Genomic DNA, 18200 nt, shown 5'->3' with positions numbered 1-18200 from the left:
ATAGTCAAACAGTTCCAAGGAGCATCTACAGCAACTCATTTTACCTCAGTACAAGGATAAGATTTTGCATTGCTGTTACAATTCGAAAAGCACAGCCTTGGCTCTATAGAGTCTATACTAAATTATGGAAAACGACATTCAAATTTCATGCATCCTACATTCAGAAGACACCAAATAAGCATTGAGGATATTTTGCGACTGAGATCTTCTCAGCCATTGCTTTCCAATGATGTATTACACATGCCAATACCACCTGTGCTCTTTGAGTAAATAGCGTTCAAAAATTGGGTCACGCATGAGTGATTTTGAGGACCACTTTCTTTACCCCCAAATTGGGGTAAGCACATGAATTTTTTGCAATTTTTCTTCATAAGTAAAGAAACGATAAAAGAGGTAACCTTTTTTCAAGATTTCATTATAATAAAATAATTACTAAGAAAGTAATTTGGTTTTGAAGTTAGTTAATAACTTTCATATTAGTTGTTCCGCTTCATTGACCACAAAAGTAGCCATTTTATATTGGCTTTAACTTCGTCAAACCTCAACCATTTTCCAAAAAAATTAGTTCTCTGGAATCAGCACGAAAAGTTCTTCCTGCATATTAAATTTGTGCAAAATCTGAGATGTTGGGTTAAAATTTCCATTTTTTTGGGACAGTTGACATGGAATGACCCTAAACGTATAACTGCATCAATCATTTTATTGCATTTTTATAAGCTTTATGAATCTTAAGGCATTGTCAATCATTCACACATATTAAAAAATGCTTTAATGAATTTAATTTAGTTCGAATATTCTATTTGATTAAACAGAATACACATTTAGTTCAGATTTATCGTAAATGACTAATTAAACATTGTTTATATATATCTGAGAAAGCAAATTGAAGCACAAATACAGTAATGGAAGAAAATCATGTAAATACTAGTTTGAAGAATGTGAATAGTGGATAACCACATAATTCGAATGCATAAAAAGTCTGGCAAGTTGATTAGCCTATGCAAATAATGACATTTGTATGCAAGTGAACTCAGTGATACAGCCAGCATGAAAAAATAAGAACTATTAAGATTAGCCTATAAATATATACAACAGCCTTCTGCCAATGAGGCGGCGATAAATAATACAAGTGTTTACCAAATATCCAGACATACTGCAACCAAAACAGACATGCATAGAATAAAGCTACCATAAACAAATATGCCATCTTTGTCTGCAAAGCTATTTCAGTTTCAGTGCTTTTAATTTGTCATCAGGTAAAATGTACATAATTGTTAACCCTCTCAATCTAGCACTTCTGTCTAGTTCCAAGAAACAAGTTGTTTGGGCATTTTAATATTTGCAGATTTGATTGACACGTTTATAAAAAAGAGAAACGAGCATTCTAAATTAAAAGTTTTTACTTTCTTGAATCACTATCAGGTCATCTAAATTTGCAAACTTTTTATTTTTTCTACTCTACTTAAATCTGTCATTTTAATGGTAAGCTACTGTACTTCATAACATAGGGCATTGAAAACAAAACTTTACCAACTTCTCCTTAAAAATGAATGCAGGCCTAAAAACTCGTTTTTTTTCTGGCAGCCATCGTGGCCTACCGAGAGCTCCTTCTCGGCCGCCAAATCTGCGTGCTTGGAGGCCAAATACAAATAATGATAGCACAAGTAAATAGAATTAAACTTGCAACAATGCTAAAATGATCACTTAGCATTGTTAAAGTCTGGGCGATGTCCTGCAATAGAATTGTTGTACCACACAATAACGGCTTTATCAGTCTGATTGTAATTCGGTATTGCGGGACCATCTAACACTAAATTGTTTCAACTGGTCACAGCTCAGTAAATTGTTTCAACTGCATTTGCATAAAACTTATGCATAAAACCTGACCATTTATACCGTTATGATGTCACTATTGAGGGTGTGAAGTCACCTGTTTTTTTTTCGGTCATTTATCGGTCATTGACCGATTTTTTAGCAAAATGTCTGAAAAAAATATAGTCAATTTGGTCAAAATTTCCGAAAAATATAGGCTATAATCAATTCGGTCAAAATGTCCGAAAAAATATATAGTCAATTCGGTCAAAATGACACGACAACGCTGTTTCAAAGTTTCGCTGAGAAACACGACATCGTTTCTCAGCGAAACTTAATGTTGTAGTTAGTCAGGAAGTGCAAATTTTGGTTTCTATCAGCTACTTGAAAGGAAATATTTTCATCAGAAAAAAACGACCGAAATAAATAAAACATGACCGAATTTTTTCAAGTCATTTCGGACAAATGACCGAAAAGTCTCAGCAAAAAAAAACCCAGAAAGTCACTAACCCACAACGGGAACATTTCTCAATTATGAAGACACGTGTTTTCCCTTCGGATGTCAACTAACCTAGTTCTCCTTTTCAACAACGATTCAATGTCCGACAACATTGAATCGACATGAAAACGACAATATTGCTAGCCAATGCAAATTAGCAGTTCGGAGTAACACTTTGTTAAAATAAACGTTGGGAATTACAAACAAGACTTACAGCGCTGGCGATCGCATCTGGATATATTCCATATATACAATAGGAAACGTTCCGCAACAATACAACAGTGGCGAATGGCGATTATGACGTGCTGCTGACCTAATTCTGCGTCACTGCGTCTAATTCCATGATCATTCTATTGCGAAATTAAATAATTGGCCAGAAGAAACCAGCGGCCAAACTTGGCCGACTGAGGAGGTAGCACCGGCGGTCATTCAAGCACTACTTGGCAGCCATGGCCGCCGGCTGCTTTAAGGCTTGGAATGTAATATCACTTGAAATTAAATGGGCCAGAGTTAGTTTGTGTTAAGCTGCAGCTATTTTTAATGCAAAAAAGCATGCTTTTAAACTTGAAATAATGCTTGACTGTCATCAAGTTGTATTTTATCATAATCAAATAATTTTTAAAAATGTTGTTGACTGTTGAGTGTCAATAAATCTGATAAGGCGATAAACAAGAACTTACCAAGTTGAAGACCGTATCTACTATATCACGATCGGACACTTCGACAGCTTCTATGAACGTCTTTAAGACAGCAAACTTTGTCTGGGGGGTTTTTGCTTTTGCCCCGACATCACTTAAATCACTTGGAATGTCGGCATGACTTGGGGAAACTTTAACACCAGCTTCTGCCATTGCAATGTTTAAATTACAACAACAGGAATCTGTGTAACGCCCCTGACCCTGTAAAGGTGTAAACATTGATATGTAATGATAGGTAGCCTAGTTGGTACTAGTGATACAGTATGGTAACAAATGCACTGTGAGTAATGTGATGCAATAAAAAGTGAGAGTTGTTTTAGACTATTTTAACGGTCCCTGATTCTCAAGGGTGCAACCTATTTCGGCTCTTGAACATTTTGTCCCCCGATTTTGTCCCCTGAAAAAAACTGATAAAAAATAAAAGATACAGATACAGCAAAACCGAAGTCATTGATCAAAGTTGCCGCAAATATTTCAAAGTTTTTCTCTTGAAAAGACCGACAGAAAAAATACAAAGCGTGGAAGTCGCTGATCGGAGTTGCCATTGTCCGAGTTGTCGAAACAGTTGACAACGCTAACTATCTTGAAGACTTGACATAAATGTTGATAAACCAAACCTCACTTTTGGTTTAGGGTCATATGCATTGGTTAGGTTTATAGGTTAGGGTTGGGTTATTTTGATAAACAGAACCTCACTTTCGGGTTAGGGGTATCGAAGTAATATTGTAGCCCCTTCCATAATGACACAAATGATCACGACATGTGCCACATTGAAATGATTTATTCCCTTCCAACTAACATTTCTAGACAAAAAAACAAAGAAAAAGACACTCTTATTTTGTGGTGGCCCATAAAAATTCAGTGATTAATTCAAGGGGAAAATTTTAAAATGTTTGCGAAAACTCCGATCAGCGACTTCAGCTTTATTTTATTTTTTCACTCGACCTTTTCAGGGGACAAAATAAGTTGCATCCGATTCCCAACATTCACTTAATTTTTTTAAACAATCTAGTTTTTGAGATATTTGACAATGAAAGTATTATTGCAGGAGTTAATCGAAATCTCTTCTTTTTATAATAATATATAATAATAATAATAATTTGATGTTGTAAGCACCAAGGTGCTTTTTCATCATTCTGATATACTACTGTCATATATACATGAAAAACACATATATACACTGATACAGTCACAAAGTACTGTCACTTAATACATAGTACTGTCACTTAATACATATAACACGGTATCAGGAATCATACAGGGAATATTAGTACAATTAACACACTTCAATGAACAATGGACGTATATACAAACACCCCTACCATTATTGGTAATGTATTATAACAGAAAAGGTTAAATCCATCTATATATTTAGCTCTTGTGAAGTTAAACCAAATTTCGAATTTTTAGGCACTATACTTCAACAACAACAATTATTTTTGCATTTACTTGGTGTTCTCTGGCAATCAATGAACATCTAATTTGTTAGTTAGCGTATCCGAGTTGGTATACGAAACAAGACACTCTTTATCTTCTGTTGAGGTGATCATTTCATGTTCACCTTTACCACTTTCATCTGTCTGATCTGCCAGTTGTATTTTTCGACATCGCTGGTGCATGCACTCCTCTTTGCATTTAGTTCTGTCCATAGATCTCTCCATCTTTGTCTTTCCAGTGGGGTGTAGTCCTTCTTCACAAATAAGTTTTTTGACTCTTTCAGAATTTTGCTATTTTTTATCAAAACAGATACATTGTCCTCGTGTTTCAGAGTCACCAGTAATGGTCGAGCATCTCCATCTTTCTTAGGTTTGCCAAGCCTTCTGTTGTTGGATACATCAATGTCGCATTTAACATGTTCATTAATTGCTTGGTGTAACTTATTGGCATCAGCTTCTTTTTGTTGACTAGTTGTGGCTGCTCCTTGTAGTTCAGGAAGGTTGAAAATTACAACATTTTTCTGTCTTCGTTTTTGATCTTTGAGTTCAGAAAGTACTTCTTGTGTCATTTCTTCTTTTGATTGTGTCACTTTTAATGACTCCACCTCTTTCTCAAGATCAATAATTTTATCTGCTGTTTCTGCTTTTGGTATGATAGTTTGTGCCATTACTGTACTCTACCCATATTGTTCTCAATGCTAGATTTACTTGCAAGAGGATGTCACAACCTAAATGTGGAAAGTGGGAACTCATAGGGTCGTTCAAATGCGGTTTTATGGATTACAGTATAGACTAGGTCTTGGAATTTCAGACTGTTATTTTTTCTTATGAAAACACCCTTTTCCTGAGTTATACAAGATTTCAAGCTGTTGCATTCAAGTCACTAAATGAGCTCTCAACAACCTTTAGTAGCCTACTGTATAGCTTAAGTACTAGGGCTGGGCTATAGGCTACTATTGAAAATTTAGGTCTATTCATTTTTATTGAGCACAGCCTACCACATTCTACTTGTGCTAGTACCAAGCCTTCTATTCAAAAAAAGTCCCTAAGCCTTGTAGGCCCCACTTTGGTTTCATTTGTCCTATTAGAAACAAGTGAAATAAAACAACCTACTACCTAGTCTGCATAAAATAAGTGCAAACTGTTCACTTGGAATCAAGTTTTCTTTTCGTAATCAAATTGGTTTGATAACAGTTGACATGCTGAGTTTATTACAGTCATGACATACATCTACAGGATAAAAGAAGAAACAATAAAAATTCAAACCTCGGCTCTTTTCCAAAACCTCTCCCATGCAAAACTAAACTTGTCCCGTTTTAGAGTTTCCATCTAATTTTATATAATTGTAGTGTGCAAAATAATAAATGTTTCGTTGACTGTTGGAATCTTTATCTTCGGACAAAGAAAACTTCTTTGAGAGTAATTTCGCTTCTTGTAGAGGTTTTGAACAACTAAAACCGCCCCGGTCACCAAGATTGACAGAACGAAGTTTCCGCTTGATGAAACGTTCTTGTTTGTGAGCTATTCCAGCCACTAAGTGCCACTGAAAGGAAAGCTGTCCTTAAATGAGTTGCTCAAGCCCACTCCTCGAGAGTCAAACCAGTGCTGCTTGATGTTGAGTTTGGCACTTCTTAACCACTGAGCTATCGGAGAGGACTGGATTTTTATCCTCGGACTGACATAGCCCTTCATAATTTATGCCTGGTAGTTTCGCATACTTGCAGAGGCTTTGAACCACCGACGCAGGGTCTGTTAGCCTACAGAGGGTTTGGCAGAAGTGAAGTTTTCTCTTGTTGTTGAAGTTTTGTTGTTGAGAAATGATCCATTTACTGGGTGCCGCTGAATGGAAAGCAATCGTGAAATGCGTTGCTCAAGCGCACACTCTGAGAGCTGAACTACGGCGGGGCTTAAATTTACTTTCATCGACGTCGGCTATCCTTTAAATTTACATCGCATGCACGTTTTAAACTTCTTTGGTTTTGCCGTCGTTTCCTTTTGTTGGTTTTGTTCCGGTAAACTATTGGTAACTTTATCATTGCTGTTGTTTTCCGACAAAGAAAAATAAATTGAATTGAATTGAAATTGATCTTGATGAAATGAAACACGGGAAAGTAGGCTAACTTTATTCTTAGTGTAGCCTATTTGTAAGAAGATGGGACTAATGAAGACCAGTGATGGGCATTATCGGCGATAATTATTGGCGATAAATTTTTATCGTTTATCGTTATCGCTCAATTATTTTTTCAGTTATCGTTTATCGTTATCGCCAAAGGCAATATTTGATTATCGCCGATAATTAATCGCCGATAAATTTTATTTCGGATCATTGGGATCAACACACAAGTGGAAAGACCATTAAAAGTAATGTTTTTACTAACCACCTAGATAATGAAACTAAAATTAAAACCAGTACTTCTTCAGTGCCCGAAGTGTAGCCTATGTGCACAGGTCGTTGTCAAGGGAGGGGGCACGCTCTCCTGCAGCGACGGCCCTGACAACACAATAATTTTTAGAGTCGCAAATTGCAATGCAATGAAATGCATGCAACAAGTCTCTTGTTGTTTTTCTGCAATCGACAATCGCGAGTGAATTTTACACTTAAAATGTAAGCGCACAGGCGGTACAGATTCCTTTGAAGCGAAGCGAAAGAAATTGGCAAGTGGTTTGTGAAAGTGTCGCAATACGAGGCCGCTTTTACAGGTAGGCACTTTAACATTACCCACTCGTCGAAAAGCGTACTCGCGATTCAGCTGATTTCAGTCATGTGACTCGACACGTGATATTCTGATCGAAAAATTTTGATACAAAGAAATTTAACTGAATGCTTCGCTACTACTAGCGTTGCCTAATGGTTAGGGCAGAGGAGTAGTAATTTCGATTTCGTGGGTTCGATTCCCACCCTCTGCTAATACTATTTTTTCTTCTGCAACTGAACTGAGTGCAAGAAGGATGTTAATGACTGCAATCAATGGAGTTTATAAGGAAAATTGTGACTAAAATACAAAGCAATTTCACATTGAAAAGCAGGCACTCTTCGACGAGTGGGTGATGTTAAAGTGCCTACCGCTTTTACATCGGAAACATGGTCTTTCGCGCCACCTTACGATCAACTATTTTATTCTTGTGTTTTCTTTTTTCGTTGGAAGTGTTAGTTTTTAGTAATTGTCGCAAAAAAATAAAATCCCTCTCGTCAAAACATGAAACTTACTGTTTTAAGCGCATTAAATCTTTAGATGAGTAGATTAACTAAAATTGCAAGAACTTGCCTTGAGACGTGCGGTTACGTCACAAACTCAGTTTAAAAGACAAAATTCACACACAATAACAACACAAGATCGGTTATAGACTATAAGATCGATTTTTTTCTAGCTTGGCGATATAACTTTAATCCAAAAATAATAACCAAATTCGTAAGTGCCATTTAACTTAAAAAGTTAACCCATTTGTGTCGAAAGTGAAAGTACTTAAAAAAAATTTCGGAAAATTTAAATATTGCATAATTATGACCTAAAGAACATATCACAATTATTTTTTTCCTAATTGTGTTTGTACTTTTTGAGAAAAAAGCCGTCCTATATATAAGACGCTAGGCAAATCCGTTATCAAATTTCACAAGTTTCTTGTGCGTGATGCTTAAGCGTTATTACGTTTTACTTATCGCTCAAAGTGATAAATGGGAAATGTCTTGTTCATGTCTTTTCATGTCATTATTGTCATCGAGCATTTTATTAAAATGAAAGTTCAAAAAATATGAAGATGAAAATTAGCAAAGTAACACAATATCACTGAAACAAGTCATTGCGGAATATGATATTGCTTGAAGCATTTGACATGCAGACCGACATCACATTTTTTGCATCTTGTAAACTTGTAGTAGTTTTTGCATGACAATAGGCGCATCGAGTTGCGTGGTAAAATTATGCTAAATACAGTAGGCTATAACCTTTCTCATTTACCTATGCGACCTAACCTACCTCATTCAAATATTTTTATTCCCACTAATACAGTGCCTATACTGTAATTCTTATCTCAACAACTCAGCGTTCTGCCATTGCTTTAATGATGGTGTTCACAAAGAAAACAAAAAAAATTATCTGAAATTATCAGTAAATTACGATAGTTGTGTCATTGTTCTTAAACAAACACGACTAATTTGACAAGCTTGATGGATTTCACAGTATGCATATTTTTACTACCAATAACGCTTAAGATTACTGATAAATTTTCAAGCATTTTGCGTTTTTTGGAATTTTTTCAATTATTGCTGACTTTGCTGTAAACAGCCCTTTAAGCAGAAAGCAAAATACAAAGTTTGGAATTTTTTATGGTATTTTCATTTGATTTAATTGTTTTTCCTACTGCACGTAAGCGGCAGTGTAACTCAATTGATAAAAGCATCCAACTGGTATCTGAAGGTATAATTATAAGAACGGCGGTTACCTCAGTGGTTTGATTCTGGATCAAGAGGTTGAAGATTCGGTACCTACTGCCTCTGTTGCGATTCTATTCATGCATAACTTACAAAAAGTTTTGTCCCTTTACAGTATATTATGTTCGATTTTTCGTCATGTTGATGAAAACAGTTCGTGCTGCATGAGATGGGGCAGCGCTAATCAAGAAAAAAAATTATCGTTATCGGACATTATCGGCGATAATTTATCGCTTATCGTTATCGCTTAATTTTTTTTTGATTTATCGTTTATCGATATCGCTTTAGGCATTTTTCGTTTATCGATTATCGTTATCGCTTAACTGAAAAATGAGTTATCGCGCCCAACACTGATGAAGACACATAAGCCTACACATCATAGTATTTTGTTGAAGCCGCCTCCCCCTACAAAACTACTCGTTGTATCCGCCCCTACACAGATGACTTTTTTAGCTCAAGATCACGTGGCGCTGGTTCGACTCTCAGGGTGTGCGCTTGAGCAACGCACTTTCAGGGCTGTTTTCCATTCAGCGGCACCTCTTGAATGGAATAATTCTCCGGAAACAACACTTCAACAATCAAAAACTTCACTGTGGCAATCTCGGTAACCGGCCCTGCGTCAAGAGCCTCTACAGCAGTGGTTCCCAACGTTTTTGTTGTCACGGACCCCTTTAGACAAATTATTAATTCTGCGGACCCCTATTTAAATTTTACCTGAAACTCAATTAACATACTATTGACCATTGTAATAATAACTATGCATACCACTCACCTATATGCTTACCAGTAGCCTACATATCTAAGTAGGCTACAATGTTGTCTCCAACTGCAAGCAGTGGTGTCGTTCCCGCCACTATGAGGTAAACTTTGGTGGCACCGTATTCTTTCTATTACTACGTAATAGACGAGGCGACGAGCCAATCCTGATTTGACTGTAATCGACATGCGTTGTGGTAGATGTAGTTTTAAGGTCAATACTCAATATACACACTGTAGGCAGCAGCATAGATTTATTTTAATGCATACGGTACTGGTACAGTTTATTCTCGCGGGCTTGAGCTTGACACACTTGCATTTAAAGAGAGAAATGAAAGCAAAAAGATCGCTTTTCGTTTTGGTTTTTTCCAAAATTCATCAAGGTAATCAAGGACCCCCAAATGCTTTCTCAGGGACCCCCAAGGGGTCCGCGGGCCATACGTTGGGAACCACTGCTCTACAAGTATGCGACACTACCAGGAATAACCTATCAAGTCTTTGTCAGTCCGAGGATAAAGATTCAAAAACCAACCAACGGAAGCAACCTATTTCCCAACTTGTTTCTCATGCAATGGGATGTAGACTACGGTATCGACTTTGACAGCTTTCATTGCAAAACAAATAATTCATGCTTTTAGGGAAAAACGCTTTGGTCATCTTCAATGCTAAAAATGGACGTAGGCTAACCGCGAAAAGAATAAGGAAAATAAAGCACGGCTTTAAGTGGATGAAGAAGGCTATATTTCAAGCTGCAACAGTTCAACAAGGTAAAACATTTCTTTCAATTTATAAAACCTGGCCCCTGCTGGCCTGCGTCGGCAAGTCAAGTTTAGGCCTATATTGGTAGGCTAGAAGTTTTTAGAACTGTTAGAATTAGCTTACAACAATCCAGACAATCACTTTATCTGGTCCAGATCTTTACCAGATCGGGTAAGGATCAGACCAGATCTGGACCAGATAAAGTGGTGTCTGGAAACCTTTTAAAAAGAATTTCTCAATCCATGGAAAAGATTCCATAATGCATCAAGCGATAGTCGATAGCCTAGTCTTTTTATCCTACCGGTGATGTCCCCGTTTGTCGCTTCTACTTTTTCCTTGACCTCTGCTATAGCCTATGTTTGGCATAGGCTATAGCAGGAAAGTTAAACATTTTGAGGGTGAGACCAAATTTTTAAAAATTTAATCTTTGCAAATAGGCCTAGATTTTCAAAAACGCAGCAATGTAAGTTACAATTTACCCAACTAGCTGGACATTATATCGCCCAAATTCGCGATATTTTTTGTAGCTGGTTAGCGACCATCCCCTCTGATCTCCAATTTCCCACGGCTACGCAAAGTGTTAGAAAATCGTATTTCTTCCAGCAGGCTACTGTTTAGCACATCATAATGATAGTGGCTGCATAGAAGCCTGGTAGACATTTCTACCTCTAAAAGTCTGTTTTTTTCCAAACGATATTGCTTCTACATAAACTCGACCTTTCTTGTATTTTTTTTACGTTGTCTACTGCTCTACTAAACTTGTTGGCCTTCCAAGAAATCGTTTTGGCCTGCTTAAAATTGTTTGTTTGGCCAAGACACCGGCTTGGTAGCTCCCTTATCAACCTAATTGCCCATTGCCTCCAACGTGACCATGGGTGTGATACAATATGTTCGTAACGACTTGTTTTGTGGATATGGAGCTGTAGTCATTGGTAACGCCATTATCTCGAACACGACTTGCGGAAGATTCATCAGCATATGAGTAAGCATTTGTGCCGTTAGACGGCGCTACAAATTCACTCTGTACGCTCGATGTCGGCACGAGTTGATTGTGCAAGTAGTTGGTGGACAGCATTGAACTTTCAGCTGCTTTCCTAAAATAAATCACAAAAAGCACAAAAATGTAAAATTGTCAGTGTCGTATGTCTCAGTGAAATAAGTAAATTGCATCTGTTCAAGTGTCCAACTCTGGCAGACCACATAAGTCAAAACAAATACCATTAGCTTCCTGCACACTTCCCTTTACTTTGGTCTGTTTGATAAAGCTAGAAGTATAGCTTTTAGGCATAGTCTACCATTTTTACGTTCTCTGTTTGGTGGTAAACCAAGTTATTTTTACCAGGCCAAAATATCGCTTTTGGTAATTAGTTTGCTGATATACTTCTAAAGATTGGGCCAAAAATGTGCTAAAATGGTGCAATTTTTTGAAAAACAAGATTTGAATTTACAACATTTGCTATGTTTACCTAGGGATTGTAGATCATAGGGATGCGAAACTTCATCCGCTTTTGGCTTATCCGCAACACTAGAAGGGTTACGTTTTTTTCTAATTTATAAAATAGTTTACTTTTTATGGGTTATATAAGAAGAGTTAAGTTGGTTTTAAAGTAATTTAAGGTTTTTAGTTGAAAGCAAGCCTGCAGCAAAGCGTAAAAAAATGTCAAATTGGCAATTGACCCTTCTAATGTTGAAGGAACAACGGAGTTGCGCGTCCCGTAATGTACCGTCCCTAGTTTACCTCAGTTTTACAAGTTAGTATTATTCCTTTTTCTTTTATTGTTTTTACACGAATGAACAGCATTTGACAAATTAATTTTACCTTCTCATCAAGCGTGCAATCACTAACAACGATATAAGAAGAAGAGCTCCCAACACAACAGCCATCACTGTTGGGACACTGCTAGCACTCTGGTCTTCATTTTTCCTTATGGCGTCATTGTTTTCAGTAATATTTTGTTCTAAAAAAACAAATTCCACAAGACACTGATGCTTTTACAAAAAAGGTGATTTAAAATAATCGTTTTACGAAAGTAGGCACAAAACTAGAAGTTATTGCTTGACTGGAAGACCTTCCAGATCACTTCGCAGCCTCCCGTTGCAGTATCCACACATTCTACGTGATCGTTTTGTATTATTTAACTTTGCTTAATGAATGTGTGTATTTATATTCGCAACAAAATAAACGCCAATCAATCAATCTATAGACTTTTCAAATCACACTTTTCGATGACTTCTGCAATTGACAAATAAGTTTTTGACTTGCCATGCTGCAAAATCCAGTAGCCATGTTTCGTGAGTGCTGGGATGTTCTAATCAGCATCGCAAAACCTTAAATTTCTGTCAACTTACTTGTCACGTTGAAGTCATGTATGGGACATTCCAGAAAAACGTAAGCCAATTTAAATCCAAAGGCTTTGCGGCGATCAGCAACTTCTTTGGAATAGAATGTCAACATGAGGGGCCATGCGTTGCTTTGCAGCACAAATTTAGAGCAATCAAATGCCTCAGAGACGCCATCACATATAGCTTGGTCTGCAACCTTAGCTTGGTATGCAGCCGAGGAAACATATGCAAAGCAAGCCGGTGTGTCTTTCAAAGGCTCACCTTAAAAATAAACGATGGAAAGTGTTTTTAATAGGTTATTGCATTAACTTGCATATAGTTTCCTTGGAACTAATTTGAGAATGCATGAAAAGTTAAATTATTTTCATCATCATCTTGCGAGTTATTATCTTTATTTCATCAGCAGATCTACCGTTTTTTCCGTCCACAAAATGGAACGAAAAGATCTGCAACGTCTTCTCTCAAGCTCAAGAAGCGTTTCCATGTCGTTTGTGAAACATCGTTAATCTGGGGCCCGTAGAAGGATGGATTTGCGGCCTTAATTTTCTCGGTTTCAAATTCTTGGCACCAGAAGCCCCAAAAAGGCAGATACTCAAAAGTAAAAGTGGTCACTTTTATGTAAAAGTAAAATATTTTGTTAGTTTAAAATTCATTGGGCAACTCTACTGGAGACTCACCATGAGGTAAAAATGCAGCAATTACATTAGCCGAGTTTTTAATTTGAAACAACTTCATGATAAGAACATATCCTCCGTCATCAGTTGGAGGCTCAAAGTTCCAATGATTGCAATCCTCGCCTTGTGGTGTGAAATTGTACTCGATAAAGCCAAACCGATCATTCAGAGTACGATTGTTACAATTCGTTGAAACGCCATCACAAAACCAGCAATCTACAAAAATAACATGGGTATGCGGATTTATATGTCCTTCTGTTTGTAAAAGTTGCTAGACAATAGCAATTTTCACAATAGCAATAGCTATTTATAGCTTACTACAAAAAGTGCTCAATACCAAGTAAAAATGCCAAGAAGAGCGAACTACATCAAATTTGATGTAAGAGAATATGAAGAGTGTACAGTAAAGATAGAATGCTAAGCTTCATTTTTAGTTTTTTCTTAATTAACGCGATTGACTTTCTTCACGTAAACTTTTTTGCCCACACGTTAGTAGTGTTTATAGCAAGGACCAAGAGGAACTTTTGGACGTAGGTCCAGAATGATTATACCGCTAAGAATCTTTCCAAAGAGCTCTCGAACGATGCAAAGATGGTGTATTCTTTGGTGTGTTCTTGTTTTCTTTATACTGTAGAAGTTTTGTTTTGGAGGATGGGCCTATTATTGACACCAGGCCTAAAATATCTGCTCAACAATGCTGCTCACACGTCTTGCATACAAAGAGCAGAATGCTAAGCAAAGTGGTAGGCTAACCTTTATATCCAATATCGAAAGATCCAGAGGCGAATTATAGGCTAATCTCTACTCTCTTTTGCCCAAGCAACACATAGCCATGGTATTAAAAAATAAGAAAAAAAACAAAACATTATTCTGTGGAGCCAAATTTCCAAAATATAATCAAGCAACCACGCCTGATTCAGCGTATTATTAACCTTTCAATTAGACGTCAGCTGTGCTTGAAATAAGGGAATGCTATTTTTGTGCTTGAGGAGCTGCTAAAGTCGCTTGTCATGTTGTCACGCGTCCCTATTATGACGATACAATGTTGGATTTCATAACTTCAAAGTTTGCTCATGGCAAAAGGTTCGGTTTTAGTTTCTTTATATCTCGCAAGTCAAATAGCTTTTCTTACATTGATTCAACGTCTGCTGATCTAAAAAGAACCAATTTGCTGGCCAGGATAGCGTACCATTTGAAACTACAAGCTGTTGTGCAATGTGCAGTATGTTTCCGCAAGCACTTTCAACTTGGAATTGCAAGATTACGTAGTATCTTTCAACAATAGCCTATCCACGATAAGTCTGGGTTCAATTCCAGAATGGAGTATTCCAAAAGACATTGAATTATTTTTCCACATACGGTGAAGATAAAATAAGTGGTGCAATAAGAATGTCAACATATCACAAAGCGGCAAAGATGACTTGAAATTGACACAGTAGGCTACAGTCTCTATAAAAAAGAAACGTAGCATCACATTATTATCTTGTTTCATACGGTGCAAGTTTTTGTCACTTGTATTCTAATTTTCAGTAACGTCACTTCAGTTTACTTTGTGTCAGTTTACTAGCGTTGATAGGGGGAGTCCAGAGGGTATTTTTAGACCAGGGCCAGAATAATTTTAGAGGCCCGAAACTTTTTCAAGGGGCCCAGAAGTATGAAGAAACCACAGCGTATTCTTTGGATACAGTGAGTTCTTCTAATAAATGTCTTGATTTGGGGCTCAAGGATCTCATTGATACCTTGCCAAAATATACTCTCAACGGCATTGGGTTGGTTTATTTCTGACCATCACAACAAACATATTGCTTGTTATTACCCTAATATAGCAGGAGTCCGTTAAAAGAAAAAAATAGCCTGGTGTGTTTCAAGCTACAGAGCTTTGTGCTTCAATTGCATTATATAATTACAATTACTTGACCTGAAAAAAAAAAACGAATTACGATTGCTTAGCTCTATTTAATAAAATTAGGCCAACTTTTTATCGCATTTTACTTCAGAACTACAAAATGATGACAACTGCTGGGCACTGTTCAGAGTTGATCACGCCAAAAATTAACAAAATTTTAGATTCTAAACACTTATGCTTTTTAAATAATCAAAATTTATTAATTGTTAAAAAGCTTTATAGTGATCGATTGATTGAATCTTTATCTTCGGACTGGGGAAACTTCTTGCAGAGCTTAATTCTGGCAGTTTCGCATAGTTGTAGAGGCTGAAACATTGCTCGGTTATTGTTATAGTGAACTTGGTTAGGAAACGGAGCTACATAATTACTTACTTAGTAAGATCACAAGCAACAGTTGTGTTTTCATTTTTCTTTACTTGCTTAAATCCAGAGCTGTGTGGAGCAGGCCCAACCAGGCAGGCCCAACCTGATCTCTTGGTGAGACTGAAACCTCGCAAGTTTCCCAGATAATTTTCAAAGCAACTACCGTACGCCTTGCAGAAATTATTATTCTAACTTCTTGCACAAAACCCGGGTTTGTATCCAATGAACGATTTACTGAATTAAATTCCAAGTGAATATTTTCTTAGTGAAATAAACTTAATTTAGTCGAGTCAGTTTATAGCAAGAAAAGTTTATCCAACAATACTTTCTTGCACGTTCGTTAATGCTTCGGTACGAAAGCGATCCACTGAAATACTTGACTATTCAGCTTTTCTTGCAGCGTGCTACAAATTCTATAAAAAAACGCAAAGTCACGAGCTTAAGTCATTTAACTTTGCAGCATTGTGACGTCACCATCATACTAAGAAGTGAATTTCAAAAATCATGCACGAAATGCGCTGCAAAATAAATTGTGACTTTAAAAATAAATCATACAAAAAATCTTGCATCAGCTTTTCAATCAGTTTGGTATAAAGATTCACTTAAACAATTAAACAAAGACAAGTTTTTCTAACAAAAATGAATTGATGAAATGTTATTGAAAACACTTTGTGCAAGCAGCGTTGCAGATCTAGTGATAGTGTTGTCATGTTTTGAATCCCGGAATGATGGGAAGTTTGGATTGTTTTGGAATGCTGTGACTCAATTCACTATTGTCAGGCAATAGAAAAAGTACGTTTCGGTTGTCGCGTGTCAGAATTATTCACAGAAATAACAATGCAATGATGTTGCTGTGATTAATTAAGCAATCTAGATAGGCTACTTAGATCACACATGGTAAATCCCCACTTTGCAAAGTTTTCAACATGAAGTTATAATTATAACTGCGTCAATTCACTCATGCTCAAATTCAGAAATTCATAACAAGTTTGAAGGCCTATAAGTTTTACACATTGGCACATTTTATCGGCGAAAAAGCTCCAGAAAGAATTCTGCCGCTTTGTTTGGACGAATGCAGAAGCTCCATTAGAATCTTGTCTTTTCAACCGAGTACGAAACCTTGTGAGAAGTTTCATTAGTCATAATAGCGTTAGTGCGAGAAAAACGCCTCAATATTGTACAATTTGTTGAGCCATAGAAGCACGTTTTATTAAAAATAAAAACAGTGACGTTCACATGATATTCTAAACTCATGATTTCTAAGATCTCAGATGGCGAAGTGCTAACGTTAATTATTTTGAACAAAAAGCCAGAAAACCTCAGAAGAGCATAGAGTTTTTATATAGTTTTGTACGAAACAAATCACTCAATATTTAGGCAGGTGGTGGAAAGCTAGGTCAAGTAAACTTTGTCCAGGGCTGCTACACTGTGCATTTCATTTGGTGCTTTTTATTGGGTTTGACAAAATGATTATATTATATATATATATTTTTTTTCTGAAACAATAAACGTTACATAGCCTATCAAAAATTTGATACACATCACAAATAGGCTATTTGACAGTTTTCGGTAAAGAAACAAAAAACTCCATTATACTTCAAGTTCAGACTCAAACATGCAGTGCGGAATAAAACTACCATCAGGAGTGATGCGAAACAATACGATCAATCATGATATGTCCGCCATGAGGACTTGTATTTAATATCCATGATGACGAGTACCACACGCCTGTTTTGTCTGTCAGAGCTGCCAGAAGATAAAACTCCAAGTTTAAATAAAGAAGGTGAACGATCTAATCTCCGGGTTGCGATCCGATGAATGACAAGATTTGGGGCTCGCTTTCAAAGAAAGTTTTCATACGAAGAAAAACTGTTTTGAAACAAGAACTATAGAACAGAAACAAATCGAAGTTGGGTGAAGTAGCCTACCCCAGATTAAATTTAAAACACGATCAAATGTTTGCAAGCTTTTACAGCAAATCGGCTGTCACATCTACCCTATCATCTTTTCAATTTAATTTGTCATTGGACTTGCAAATTGTTGTCGTAAACTTACCTGCATTTTTTTGCAACTGCACCAAGTGCAACGTAAATACAGTATTTGCATGTTAACAGTATCAACAGGCAAACAAATCAGACTTCGGCTCCATTTCAGCGCCTGTATCCTATTTGCCAAGAATCGCAGACTCCGGCTCCATTCCGAATCCGGCCGAAAACCGAGACTCCACATCATGTACACACTTCTGGCATCAACATATTGCTGTACAGTAGTTTCAGAAGATCAAAATGAGTCGTGTGGCTGTTGCTGTGCCGAGTGGTGAGAGCCCTGGAATGACGTTCGAAAGGGCGCCGGTTCGACACCGCTCATGAGCATGCGGCTGTGTCTTTGGCAAGACACTTAAAAGCATGCCTGAAGGTGGTCATGAACATTGGCTTCCTTGCCTTCCCGTCCACTTAATCTAAATCTTCAATCACCTGGCGTAAGCCTGGATACGACAAACAAATAAACTGAGCCGAGCTAAACAC

The 18200-nt window shown here is 37.0% G+C and overlaps 1 protein-coding gene across 1 annotated transcript in view; it reads right to left on the bottom strand.

Moving 5' to 3' along the window:
- The window catches only part of LOC145779983 (neurobeachin-like), a 65129-nt gene extending 62000 nt beyond the window's left edge, over positions 1 to 3129 (bottom strand). The window contains exon 1 of the mRNA XM_082591675.1: positions 2992 to 3129. The gene's annotated coding sequence lies outside the window, so the exon portion shown is untranslated. The remainder of the gene's footprint in view (positions 1 to 2991) is intronic.
- Between the last annotated feature and the right edge of the window lie 15071 nt (positions 3130 to 18200).

The sequence above is a fragment of the Aplidium turbinatum genome, chromosome 11 (genome assembly GCF_918807975.1).
Source record: "Aplidium turbinatum chromosome 11, kaAplTurb1.1, whole genome shotgun sequence".
In the NCBI taxonomy this organism is placed as follows: Eukaryota; Metazoa; Chordata; class Ascidiacea; order Aplousobranchia; family Polyclinidae; genus Aplidium; species Aplidium turbinatum.
This window is presented reverse-complemented; position numbering and strand designations above follow the sequence as displayed.